General features: G+C 38.9%; 1 protein-coding gene and 1 long non-coding RNA gene across 3 annotated transcripts in view; one reads left to right on the top strand and one right to left on the bottom strand.

The window, feature by feature from the left end:
- Atp7a (ATPase copper transporting alpha) overlaps positions 1 to 13649 on the top strand; it is a 114844-nt gene that overhangs the window by 25973 nt on the left and 75222 nt on the right. The window lies entirely within an intron of this gene.
- Positions 1 to 13649, bottom strand: part of LOC142841000 (uncharacterized) — a 167521-nt gene that overhangs the window by 85498 nt on the left and 68374 nt on the right. The window lies entirely within an intron of this gene.

Here is a 13649-nt window from a genome sequence, read left to right as displayed (position 1 = left end):
AAACTATCTTACCCTGTCTTGGCAGGATATGACAGTCCTGTTTTATCCATTGATGCACGCTCTGTATCTGTGTCAGTGGTTGAGGTATAGGCATTTCTTTGCCCAAAGGCCAGTTCTGCCAAATAGAAAGGCTCCAGGTGGAGTGTCTTTGGTGCTCAACATTCTCTCGGGAATGGAGTGGTGTTGCCAGGAGCAATTGTGTCTCACTATCACGAAACTCTGAGTTAGATTAAAGGCCATTTTCTACAGCTCTTTGAAGAGGTTGAAGATTATCTATCTATACTGAGTATAATCTCTATATATCTAAAGAACCTGATTAGTCTGATTATAAATGACAAACTTAGATGACTATTTATCTATATAATTCTCAATATCTATCTAACTTAAAGACTAAGACAATAAACAACTGTGTAACAAATGAGGATAATGACCTCCAAATATAAACACTGTAAAAATATACATTGCAATATGGTAAATATATATCAATGCACAAACATTATATAAGTATCTTAATCAGAGGTAGAAATGTACATTGCAATATGGTAAATGTATACAATATATATATCAATACAATATATGTCAATACATAAAAATGTTTTAAACAGACATAGAAACATGCATGCATACAATAGTCAATATAATTTAACTTTGTTTCAATATACAAGAATTGATACCAATATATTTGTCTAAAAGCAGTAACTCACAATTATAAATCTATAATCCCATCATTCCCTCTTTTTTTTTTTTTTTCAAAATGATCCCTGAGCTTATAAAATTCCTCCCCCAACCTCCCAACCCCTAAATGATGTCCCTAAACCCAGGGGTAAACTTTACTGGGAGAGGGGACGTCGTCCTCTAGAATTACTTCCAGCTGTCATGGGGGCGACGTTCTTTCTGGGGGATCCTGTGAAAGTAAAATGATGGTTAAATTTCAAGATCAATGTCTTTTAAAATTGCAAATAGTCTCTGAGTATTTTGTGGAGGTCTGGCCAGAATGTTGTACAAGATGTGCACCATTTCAGCTAACCAAGTTGGGATCGTCTTGTGCAGCTGGTATCCAAAACAGGTCTTGTAGTAGCGCTATCAGTATCATGACGTCATCTCAACCAGGTAGAGTTGTTGTTGTGGGGCCCCATCTTCTTCCTGGAAACTTCAAATGTCACTTCGGGAAAAACTCATTGTTCATTGTGAAAAACTTAAACATTAATCATATAGACATATATATACATACATATATATATTCAATAAAAGGCATGATATATATATTCAATGAAAAGTATGATAGATATGAAGAAAAGCAAGGATGTTTTCTAAACTCATATTTCTTTCTGTCCCATATCATGGCTCTTGACATGAGACAGAAACTCCAGAAACTCTGGGTTTTTCTCTTACTAACAGGCTTGGAATTGGAGAAGGACTGAGCCAGAGTCCAACTTCAAAACCAGCTCTATATATTTATAAAGAAATGTTTAATAAGATATATAAATAAAAATTAATACTTACAAAATGTGTCCATCCATCAGTAATTAAATATTCAGGGTTCCTTAATTTCTTTGAAGATGAGTGTTTTCCTGTGGAGATAAGAAAAGAACCCCGCCTCCAAACCTATCTGTATTTCTTACCATCAGTATGTTCGCCATCCTTATGAAAGAATTGTTATTTATCTTTTCCAAGTGGCTTCTCTTCTTCAAACCGAACCTTTATTAATTTTGATGGTATCCACAATTTTTCCTCACCTGTGGAGATAAGAGCAAAACCCCTTCCCCAACGTAGCACATATCCTGGCTTCCATTGTGAGGTCAGCACATCCTTGAAATAAACTGGTTGATTTAGTTCAGTAGACTTTTCCATTATCCAATGTCTTTCTGCAGCAGTTGTTCCCTTCTCATTAGCGTTGAGAAAATTCAAGGTTAACAAAGCATTATGTAGCCTATTTCTGGGGGTGTTTTCCACCCCTTTCTGTTTGTTCAACATATCTTTTATAGTTCGATTTGATCTTTCTATGACTGCTTGACCTGTAGGATTGTATGGTATACCTGTAACATGCTTGATATTGTAATAATCAAAAAACCGTTTCATTTTCCTAGAAACATAAGCAGGACCATTGTCCGTTTTTATTTGTGTAGGTATACCCATGATAGCCATGACTTCTAATAAATGAGTGATTACTGAATCAGCTTTTTCTGAACTTAAAGCAGTTGCCCACTGAAAGCCTGAATAAGTGTCAATGGTGTGATGAACATATTTTAATTTGCCAAATTCTGCAAAGTGGAACACATCCATCTGCCAGATTTCATTCCTTTGGGTGCCCTTTGGATTAGCCCCTGCAGGCAGTGGCGTTTGGTTATAGAAAGAGCAAGTAGGGCATTTCTTTACAATCTCCTTAGCTTGTTGCCATGTAATTGAAAACTCTTTCTTCAAACCTTTGCTATTAACATGATGTTTTTTATGAAATTCAGAGGCTTGTAGCACACTACCAATCAGTAATTGATCAATTTCTGCATTACCTTGTGCTAGAGGACCTGGCAGACCCGTATGGGATCGGATGTGTGTTATGTACATAGGGCAAAGCCTGTTCCTGATCAAATCTTGAACCTGGAGAAACAATGAGGTTAGTTCAGTATCATCAGGTATAAATTCAGCAGTTTCAATATGTAAAATAACTCTTTCTGCGTATTGTGAATCTGTAACTATATTAATAGGTTCTTTAAAATCCCTTAGCACCATAAGAATGGCATATAATTCTGCCTTCTGGACAGAATTATACGGACTTTGTTCCACCTTATCCAAGTCTTCTGATTTGTAACCTGCCTTCCCTGATTTATTGGCATCAGTATAGAATGTACGGGCTCCAGTTATTGGAGCATCACGGACGATTCGAGGAAGAATCCAAGAAGTTCTCTTTATGAAGTTAAGCCGCTTGCTTTTTGGATAGTTGTTATTAATGTCTCCCAAAAAATTAGCACAAGCTCTTTGCCATGGTTCATTATCTTCCCATAATTTCTTTAGTTCATCAGCAGTGAAGGGCACTATAATTTCTGCTGGGTCTATGCCTGCTAGTTGACGAAGTCTCAGCTTGCCTTTTATGATTAACTCAGAGACTTTTTCCACATAAGTTTTCAGTTTCTTACTTGGTTTATGTGGTAAAAAGATCCATTCCAAAATAATATCATCTCTCTGCATTAAAATTCCTGTAGGAGAAATTTTTGATGGTAGTATGACAAGAATACAATCGAGCTCTGGATTCACCCTGTCCACATGTGCCTGTTGTAATTTTTCCTCAATCATTGTCAGTTCCTTTTCTGCTTCAGCTGTTAATTCTCTGGGACTGTTTAAATCTTTATCACCATCCAAGGTTTTGTTCAAATGAATTATTAGATCAGGTGTTATTCCAATAGCTGGTCGTAGACTGGAAATGTCTCCTAACAGTCTTTGAAAGTCATTAAGAGTCCGTAGGCGATCTCTCCTAATTTGTGCTTTTTGTGTCTTAATTTTTTGCAAACCTATTTTATAACCTAAATAATTAACAGAATCTCCCTTCTGAATCTTTTCAGGAGCGATTTGCAATCCCCATTTAGGTAAAAGTATCTTTATTTCTTCAAACAGTCTGTTCAAGGTATCCATGTTTGAATCGGATAACAAGATGTCGTCCATGTAATGGTATACTATAGATTTGGGAAATTTCTTGCGTATTATTTGCAATGGTTGGTTCACAAAATATTGGCACAGGGAGGGGCTATTTAACATACCCTGGGGGAGAACGGTCCAGTGGTACCTCCTCGAAGGTTGAGAATTGTTATAAGTAGGCACTGTGAAGGCAAATTTTTCTCTATCTTCTTTTTGCAAAGGTATAGTGAAAAAACAATCCTTTAAATCAATAACTATGAGAGGCCATCCTTTTGGTAATAAAGAGGGCAAAGGAATTCCAGATTGCAGAGGGCCCATAGGTTGAATAACCTTGTTGATGGCCCTGAGATCTGTCACCATTCTCCATTTACCTGATTTTTTCTTAACCACAAATACAGGAGAATTCCAAGGGCTGGTAGATTCTTCTATATGTCCAGCATCTAATTGTTCTTGTACCAGCTGTTCTAAAGCGTGTAACTTTTCCTCAGCTAAAGGCCATTGCTTTGTCCATATTGGTTTCTCAGTCAACCATTTTAGAGGCAAGGCTGTTGGTATCTCTGAAGGGACATCAATTGCTTGTTCTTGTACAGCCCGAATGGCCGGTTTTCTCCGTTTGTAATATCTTTTAATATTATTCTCAGAACTATAGGCTCTAGAAGTAGCAGGAATGTTAATTTCGGTATTCCATTGTTGTAATAGGTCACGACCCCATAAATTCATTGCGATATTGGCTACATATGGCTTTAATTTTCCTATTTGTCCCTCTGGCCCTATACATTCAACCCATCTCGTGCTCTGCCTTACTCGAGATAGGGTTCCAATTCCCAGGAGCTGAACATTTACATTCTGAAGAGGCCAATACGGATGCCAAGATTCTGGGGTAATGATACTTACATCAGCACCTGTGTCCAGCAGGCCAGTAATAAAAATGCCATTTACACACACTCTCAGTTTAGGTCTTTGATCATTTATAGAAGTTTGCCAAAACACACGTAACTTATCTTTCTGATCATTATTGCTTGTAACAGTAGGCATGGGGCTTCCTAATTGTCCCGATGAGGCACGTTCTCTGCAGAAACTGGATATGACTGAACCATGTTTGCCATGGGGGCCTGTGAGGCCCCCCCTCTCACGTTTCCCGACTGTATCAGGTTGCCTTGTCTATCTCTTGTAGACCTGCATTCATTCGTCCAATGTCTGCCTTTTCCACATCTTCTACATAAACCTGAAGGTTGAGTCCTCCTATTTCTGTTATTTCTAGAAGATGCATTATTATTATTATTTCTGAAAGATGCATTATTATTATTATTATTTCTGAAAATCCGTTGTCTACAATTCCTTTTCATATGACCCATTTTGCCACAATTAAAACATTTGGTATTCTGGTGTCTCCTTTTACCATTGGAAATTGCTTCTTCTACCCATGCTTCAGTGCCATAATCAAATGTATCAACATTGAGTGTATGCAAGACCCATTCTTCCAAAGGCGCTGATCTGAGCTTTAAAGGCCCCAAAATCCTTTTGCATTCCACATTTGCATTTTCATAAGCCAAAGACTCAATCATTATACGTCTTGCTTCTGGGTCAGATATCCCTATTTGTACAGCCTTAGTTAATCTTTGTAAAAAGTCACTAAAGGGTTCTCTCTGACCCTGTTTAACTCTGACAAATGATTCCATTCTCTGTCCTGGGTCTTGTACCCTGTCCCAAGCCCTTAAGGCTGCTGTAGTACACATCGAGAGTGTGTTTTCATCCAAATTAGCTTGTTCCTGAGGGTCGGAAAAGAGCCCTTCACCTAGAAATTTATCTAGGGAAATGTCAATTCCCTTTGCTTTTTCCTGCTGTTCTAAGAGTTTAGCCTCTTGCCTGAATAAGCATTGCCATTTCAATTGTGGTCCACTCTCAAGTACTGCAGAGCTCAGCTGGAGCCAGTCCAAGGGGGTTGCTCTGTTTGTCGTGGCCCAAGATCTTAGCATCTCTTTAACAAAAGAGGCTTGCATCCCAAAAGTCATGACAGCCTGTTTAATTTCCTTGAGGTCATTCATACGGACAGGCTCCCATGTATCCTCCTTGATGACCCTAGGGTTTCTGGAACCAACCACCTTCTCTGTTGTTATTACTGGAAAGGCAGGTAGAGCTGTCGGTAGAGCTTTGTGGAAATTGTCCCGGAGAGATTTACCCACAGATGTAGTTAAAATTTGCCCTTCTACCCTTTGCTCTTCTTCATCAGAATTTAGAAATTCCTCAATCTTTTCAATTCTATTCACTATTGCCTTCTGCAATGTCTGAATCTCCTGTCCAGAATTATGTTCCAAAGCCTTCATTGAGGATTCTAAAGTATGAAGTTTGTCCGTTAGAGATAACATCTTATCTTTGGACATAATTTTTATGGCATAAACTGTGCCTTCTTGTATTGACACTCTTTCCATCAATTTGTCATAAGCTTTAGACAAAATCCGATTGTCACATTCAGCAGTTTTGATTCTCTCAGTTAATGTTTCATTTCCTACAGAAAGGGACTGAATCTTATTGTCCAAATCAGCTGTTCCCTCCTCCATAGTAATGAATTTCTCCTTAATATCAGCCTGGAGAACCTCAAACTGATTCTTGAGAAGATTGTTATCAGTCTGGAGAACTTCAAACTGATTCTTGAGAAGATTGTTATCAGTCTGGAGAACTTCAAACTGATTCTTGAGAAGATTGTTATCATTCTCAATTGTTTTTAAGCGTTCTATCTCTGCCTTAAGAATCCTGGATTCGTCTCGTAAAGACTTTATCATATTTCTATTATCAAACCATTTGGTGCCAATGAAAACTACGAATCCCAGAAGGATCCATAGGGGTGGCGTGATAGACACCTCTTGTAAAATCTCCCACATGGTACAATTAAAAAAACTGTTAAATTCTTGAACAGTAATGTGTTCAGACATTTTATTTATAAAAGAAAAAATTTTTTACCTGCAACGATCGGTTCCTGCCAATTGTTGGTCTCTGTGTTTTTGGAGCCTGTCCTAGAACTAGCTCTTGTAGATCAGGCTGGCCTCGAACTCACAGAGATCCGCCTGTCTCTGCCTCCCAAGTGCTGGGATTAAAGGCGTGCACTACCACGGCCTGGCAGGCCTCAAACTCACAGAGATCCGTCTGCCTCTGCTTCCCAAGTGCTGGGATTAAAGGCGTGTGCTACCACTGCCTGGCAGGCCTCAAACTCACAGAGATCCGTCTGCCTCTGCTTCCCAAGTGCTGGGATTAAAGGCGTGTGCTACCACTGCCTGGCCGGCCTCAAACTCACAGAGATCCGCCTGCCTCTGCCTCCCAAGTGCTGGTATCAAAAGCGTGCTCCACCACTGCCCTGCCAAGTCACTTTGTGTCAGACCAAATCTGCCGCTGTGGCAGCTTTTGTTGCAAAACCGTAGGTACTTGAGCTTCTGCTAATTCAGGCAGTGGGGTTCCGCTGTAAAACTTAGCCAAGGCAGGCAGAATGGGCCTGTGTGGCCGAGTATGTCTCGGACTCGGCACTGGGGCCGGAGTCACGAACTGAAAAACAGCACCCAGGAGGGTGCTGTGTTAGCTAGCAGGCTACCCGCTTGAGTCGAGGGCAAAATAGCCCGACGTTGGACGCCAAAATGTAGCGGCGTAAACGAATGCAGACAGTTTGTAAAAATATATATATAGTTTTAATGTAGAAATAGACTTACAGAACCACCGTTCCCGCGGAGACCAGGAAAGTAGAAGAGGAAGCTCGGAGCACGCTCGCCAAATTTATAGGCAGACATTAGCCCGAGGCGAACACGCCCCCTAAGGGGCGGGACTTATCCCTACATGGAACAGTGATTAAGTCAATGTCATTGTTTTAGCTTATAGTTTGTTTACATAGTCTATTTAAAAAATCTCACTATGCAATCAACATTACCTTGAAATTATGATTCCTCTGTATTATCCTGTTACATGCTGGTATTACAGCAGGGGTTTTTTTTTTTTGATCTATTACCTGTCTGTTGGTGGAAGCGGGACATTGAAGTCACACACTTTACTGTGTTGTGGTCAATCTGTGCATTTTTATCTAGTAGGGTTTGTTTTTATGAAATTGGGTGTGCCAGTATTTGATGTGAATATATTTAGAATCATTACCTCCTCTTGGTAAATTGTCTTCTTGATAATATGACCTTTTAAATTTAATTTATTTCTTACTAATTTTGGTTTGAGGTCTTCCTTGACAGATTTAGTGTAGTTGTTGGAGCTCGATTTGTTTGGAGTATCATTTCAGTCTTTTTTTTAAAAAACTATTTTATTTATTTATTATTTTTGTGTGTATTTGTGTTTTGTCTGTATGTATGTTTGTGTGAGGGTGTCAGATGTGAGTGCTGGGAATTGAACCCAAGTCCTCTGGAAGAGCAGTCTTGTTTATTGTGAAGCTGTTTCTCCAGACAGTGTTTCTCTGTGAAGTCCTGGTAGTCCTGGAATTTGTTTTATTATGTAGCCCTGGCTGTCCTGGAGCTCTCTACGTAGACCAGACTGTCCTATAACTTCTGCCTCTAGTGCTGGGATTAAAGGCGTGTGCTACCACACCTAGCCAATCACGAAAGCTTTTTAGTTCTCCTTCATTAGGATACTTCTGCTAAGTATAATAATCTGCTTTTCTTTCTGAGCTGTTCCTGGATTTTAGTTTCTGTTAATAAACCTGCTGTTATTCTAATGGGTTTGGCTTCGTTTGTGCATTGCTGCTTGTAGCAGAGAACAGGTTGCTAAGGGTGCTAAGTTAATTGTTTGTAGATTCTAGATATTGTCCATATCATCTTAACTAGTCTGTCTACTTTGCTGTACTCACAGTCAATATGGCTTCATTATTACTTCACTATTAGTTCCTAGTGCTGAAAGCACAATATTGTATTTACTACTTTGTGTTACTTTTAGAAGAAATTTTAGAGAAATGCTTTTAACTCTAAATGCAAGCCAGACATTTGAAGAACTAGTAGAAAGAATATTCGCAACATTTCTGTTTCTTATATCCACTGATAATAAGTACAAAGCTGGAGCCAGTCACTAATGGCCATTGGTTTGTCTTTTTATCCTGATCCTCTTGACCTCATTCCAAATTATTGGACTAATTCATTAAACTAATCATTTATGAACTAGAGTTCAAGGCTATTATTATATTTCATGTTTAAGCTATAATAAGGTGTTTGTGGTGGTACACACCTATAATTCCAGCTTTATAGAGGCTGAGGCAGGAGGATTACAAATTTAAGGCTATTTTGGGACTATGTAACAAGTTCCAGGTTAGCCCAAGCTATATAGTCCATATTTCAAATAAACCAAAAATTATCAAGAAAAATTATAAACTATGTTATAAATGAAGTAATGTTTATATTTATGTTATATAAGCAAGGAAATGACTGATAATCAAATATTCTTTTGTGTTTTATTCATATTTTAGTCATTTTTTTTAACACAGGGTTTCTCTGTATAGACCTGGCTGGCCTGGAACTCACTGTGTAAACTAGGCTAGACTAGCTTTGAACTCAGAGTTCCAGAGTGTTAGGATTAAAGGCATGCACCACCATACCTGATCATATTTTAGTTTTGATTATTCATTTTTCTTTGACATTTCAGGAATGTAAAACCAAAGCATGTTACATGGCATCCAGGATATAATAAGCATGGATGAGGATATGGAGATGCCAGAACCCCTGTGCATTTTTTGGTAACTTGTAATATGGCCCAGTCATGGTGGAAAACAGTGTGGAGATCCTTAAAAACTAAACACAGTTACCACAAGAGTCACCAGTTCTCATCTGGACATACCCCAGACAGATGAAAAACAGACTTGAGCAGATATTTATATGCAACTATCTATTACAGCATTATTCACAATAGTTTAAAGGTGGGAGGAGCACAAGGTTTTGACTCATTCAACCCAATTTGTTTTGACTCACCAGAATTTATTGGTAGGCTATTAGATTGCTTATAGAGCCGGCAGAAAGGATCGTCAGCCAGATTTAGAAAATGAGCAATAACCCAAAGAAGATAAAACAGAGCAAACAAGGTCACACCTTAAATAATTTGATGAGGACTTCAGTGGTACCAACTTTCTCAGATTAAAGGATAATGTAGTGTGTATATACAGTGGAGTGGTGTACATGTGCATGAACTGTGTGTGTGTGTGTGTGTGTGTGTGTGTGTGTGTGTGTGTGTGTATTTTCAGTTCTAAAAAGAAACTACTTTTTTTTTGGTTTTTCAAGACAGGGTTTTTCTGTGTAGCTTTGGAGCCTGTCCTGGAACTCACTCTGTAGAACATACTGGCCTCAGACTCACAGAGATCCTCCTGTCTCTGCCTCCTGAGTACTGGGATTAAAGGCCTGTCCTACCAGTACCTGGCATGGGAAATAGAATTTTTACTACAACTTATAAATATTTTTAGAGAAAGATCAGATATCACTGAAACCTGTATGTGAGGAAAATCATTTTACTTTTGAGTATTTTGAATGACTACAACTTGAAAATCAGTAGTATAACATACCGATTGTTGTTTATAGGAGGCTATTTCAGTTCATGACTTTATAGAACAAAAATGAAGTGAAATTCTATGATGAGAAGAACAAAATGAAAAGTTGTTTATTTGTATTTATGTATGAATCTGTATGACATTTTGTGCACCACGTGTGTGCAGGAGCCCTTGGAGATTAAGAAGAAGGCATAAGATGCCCAGGAACTAGAGTTACAGATGGTTTTGAGCAATCATGTGGGTGCTGAGAACTGAACCAGGGTTCTCTGCAAGAGCAGTAGTAAATGCTTTTAACTGCTGAGTTGTCTCTCTAGCACCAAGATTTTCTTATTTTGAAATATAATGTAGTCAAGACTGGCTTGGAACATACTGTATAGCTCTGATTAACCTTGGATTCTTGATCCTTCTTCTTTTACCTTTCAAGTGTAGGAATTACAGGCATGTGCCAAAATACCTAGCTAAGTCTAGTCATTTTTTTAAAAACCTAAAACATTCATTCATTTATTTAACAATATTTATGTGTAGGTCCAAGGTCCTTTCTTTGTATATGGATACTTTAGAAATTTCATTTATCTTTTAAAAATATTTTAGTTATTTTAATTTTACTTATTTTATTTTTTGTGTTTTGCCTGCATATATGTCTGTGCGCCATGTTTGTCCCTGGTGTCTAAGCAAGCCAGAAGAGGGCATCATATCTCTTAGGTCTGGAGCTATTGAAGTTTATGAGCCATCATGTAGGTGCTGGAACTGACCGTGGATCCTCTGGAAGAGCACCACTCTGTGGTGTGGGGCAATTGTCTATATTTTGTCAATTATGTTTTAAATAAATGCCGATTGGCCAGTAGTCAGGCAGGAAGTATAGGCAGGACAACCAGACAGGAAGTAGAGGCGGATCAATGAGAACAGGAGGATTCTGGGAGAAGGGAAGCTCCCTTTGCAGTCCTGTCCAGACACCGAAGAAGCAAGATGGGACTCACCACTGAAAAAGGTACTGAGCCATGTGGCTAACACAGATAAGAATTAATATAAGTTATAAGAGTTAATAAGAAGCCTGAGCTAATGGGCCAATCAGTTTATCATTAATGTAGACCTCTGTGTGATTTCTTTGGGACTTAACAACTGCGGGAACTGGGCAGGACGGAAAACACCACCAACAACTCTGAGCCATCTCTGCAGCACCCATCTTTTTCTTTTTTGTATAAACCATACTGATTGTTTCATTCCAGATTGCCTGTTTTTAGTTTGATTGTATTAAAACAGTGGTTGGCAACCTTCCTAATGTCGTGACTCTTCAATACAGTTCATCATGTTATGGTGACCCCAACCATAACATTTTTTTCATTGCTGTTTCATAACTGTAATTTTGCTACTGTTATGAATCAAAATATAAATATTTTTGGAGATAGAGGTTTGCCTAAAGGGTCAAAAACCACAGGTTGAGAACTGCTGTATTAAAAGGAAGCAAATTAAAGATGTCAGACTTATTTCAGATTGTAAAGTTTGTCTTTATACAGATATTTAGGCAGTTACTTTATGCTTCACCTTTATGAACTGATTCTAAAGCATTCACCTTTATTTTCATAGGGAAAAATCTTTTATGTTCTTATTTTAACAGTTTACATAATATTTAATTAAATTGTACAATTATGAGATCAGTGGACACAAAGAGCTTGAAGGTCAAGCACAACTGATTGTTAGCATGCTGACAGTTGTGATAGAGTGAGGACTGTGCGTTCAAGTGACAGCTTCTAGAAGTTAAGCACACCATAGGAGCCTGCAATGATGGAAGCCAGACCATCCACTAAACTGCTAGAGGTTGCTTAAGAGAACTTTTAACAGAGTGAAATTTGCTTTTTCTCGTTTTAATTTTCCTTGCATGAGAGTAGACCTACATCCTTGTTTGTAATGGCCACCTGCTATTTATTGCTTGTGTGTTAGGCTTGGTTCTTGTTTGCAGCAACATAAAGTTGTGCTCACTCACCTAACCAGAAAAGGAATGTATTGGTGGGTGATTAGATTGCTTACAAAATAAACATAGAGGATAGTCGTCTTACCTTGCTTGAGAACCCAATGAAGCTAGACGAGAACAAAGTCATACCCTGGGAAGAGAGTGGTAAGGACCTTTTCACTAGCACTGGATTTCTTGGGACTTCTGCCACTGCCGCTGCTGGAGTGTTATAACATTAGTTATAATTGGGAAATTTTGTGGTTGTTATAACAAAAGTTATATTTTTTCTCTTCTTAAGGCAGGTTCATGTAGTTCAGGCTGGCCTCAAATTCATTATGTGCTCAAGATTGACCTTGTGCTTCCACTTCCCTAGTGCTGGAGTTAAGGGCATGGTTCACCATGCCTGGTTGGTCTATGCACTGCTAGGAATCCAGTGCTTTATGTGGAGTGCTTTCTGTTTTGTTTCGTTTTTAAGACAGGGTTTCTCTGTGTAGCCCAGATTGTCCTGGAATTCACTCTGTAGACCATGCTGGCCTCAAACTCAGAGATCTCTGTAACTGGGAGGTTTCCCTCCTGCCTGCCAGTTCCCAAATAACAACTCAGAGGCTTAATATTAATTATAAACTCTTTGGCCTATTAGCTCAGACTTATTATTAACTAGCTCTTAAATCTTAAATTAACCCATTTCTGTTATTCTATATTTTACCATGAGGCCTGTGGCTTGTTATCTCACATCTTGCTTCCCCAGTGGCTGCTGGCATCTCCCCTGGCTCCACTTTCTTTCTCCCTGGGTTTAGCTTGGCTTTCCCACCTAGCTATATTCAGCTCTCCCATAAGCCAAAGCAGCTTTATTAATCAACCAATAAAAGCAGCACTTATTTGCAGTGGACAGAAAGGCATCCCACATCAGATCTATGCCTCCTGAGTGCTAGGATTAAAGGCATATGCACCACTACCGCCCAGCTAGGCAGAGTGCTTTCTGTACATATAAAAGCCAGGCAGTATGTTTTTGTAATCCCAGTGCTATGGGGCAGAAACAGGTATATCCCTGGAACTCATTGGCTAGACAGCCTACCTAGCTGAATCATTGAACTTTCTGGTCAAGTGAAAAACTCTGTCACAAAAATATAAGGTGCAAAGAGATTGAGGAAGGCAAGTGATGCCAACCTCTGTTCTCCACACATACACATACATATACTCACCCACACAGACACAATACCTCTCTTTCCCTCACACACCCACATATCCATATCTCCCTAATTCTAGAAAAAAAAATGCAATCATGCCAAGAGCAGACAAGAGGGCTATCACAGGCTGTGATACACCAAAGAGATGAAAAGTGAAATTGATTTTATACTGTATGTGTTTAAGTAGGGAAATCTTTTTGGTAAGCTAAGCATACCAGTCTACAGGTGTCTTAAGAACTCTCTAAGGCTACTTTATGTTCCATGTAACTTTTGGTTTTTCATCTCTCCTTTGTTTCAGGTCCCCATCTAGTTCTCTTTCTGTCTTTCTGTCTGTCTGTCTTCCTCCTCCTTCCCCTCCTTCTCCCCCTCCTCCTCTTCCTCCTCC

Source organism: Microtus pennsylvanicus, chromosome X (genome assembly GCF_037038515.1).
Source record: "Microtus pennsylvanicus isolate mMicPen1 chromosome X, mMicPen1.hap1, whole genome shotgun sequence".
Lineage (NCBI taxonomy): Eukaryota > Metazoa > Chordata > Mammalia > Rodentia > Cricetidae > Microtus > Microtus pennsylvanicus.
Note: the sequence above shows the minus strand (reverse complement) of the source record. Positions and strands in the feature narration are given on the sequence as shown.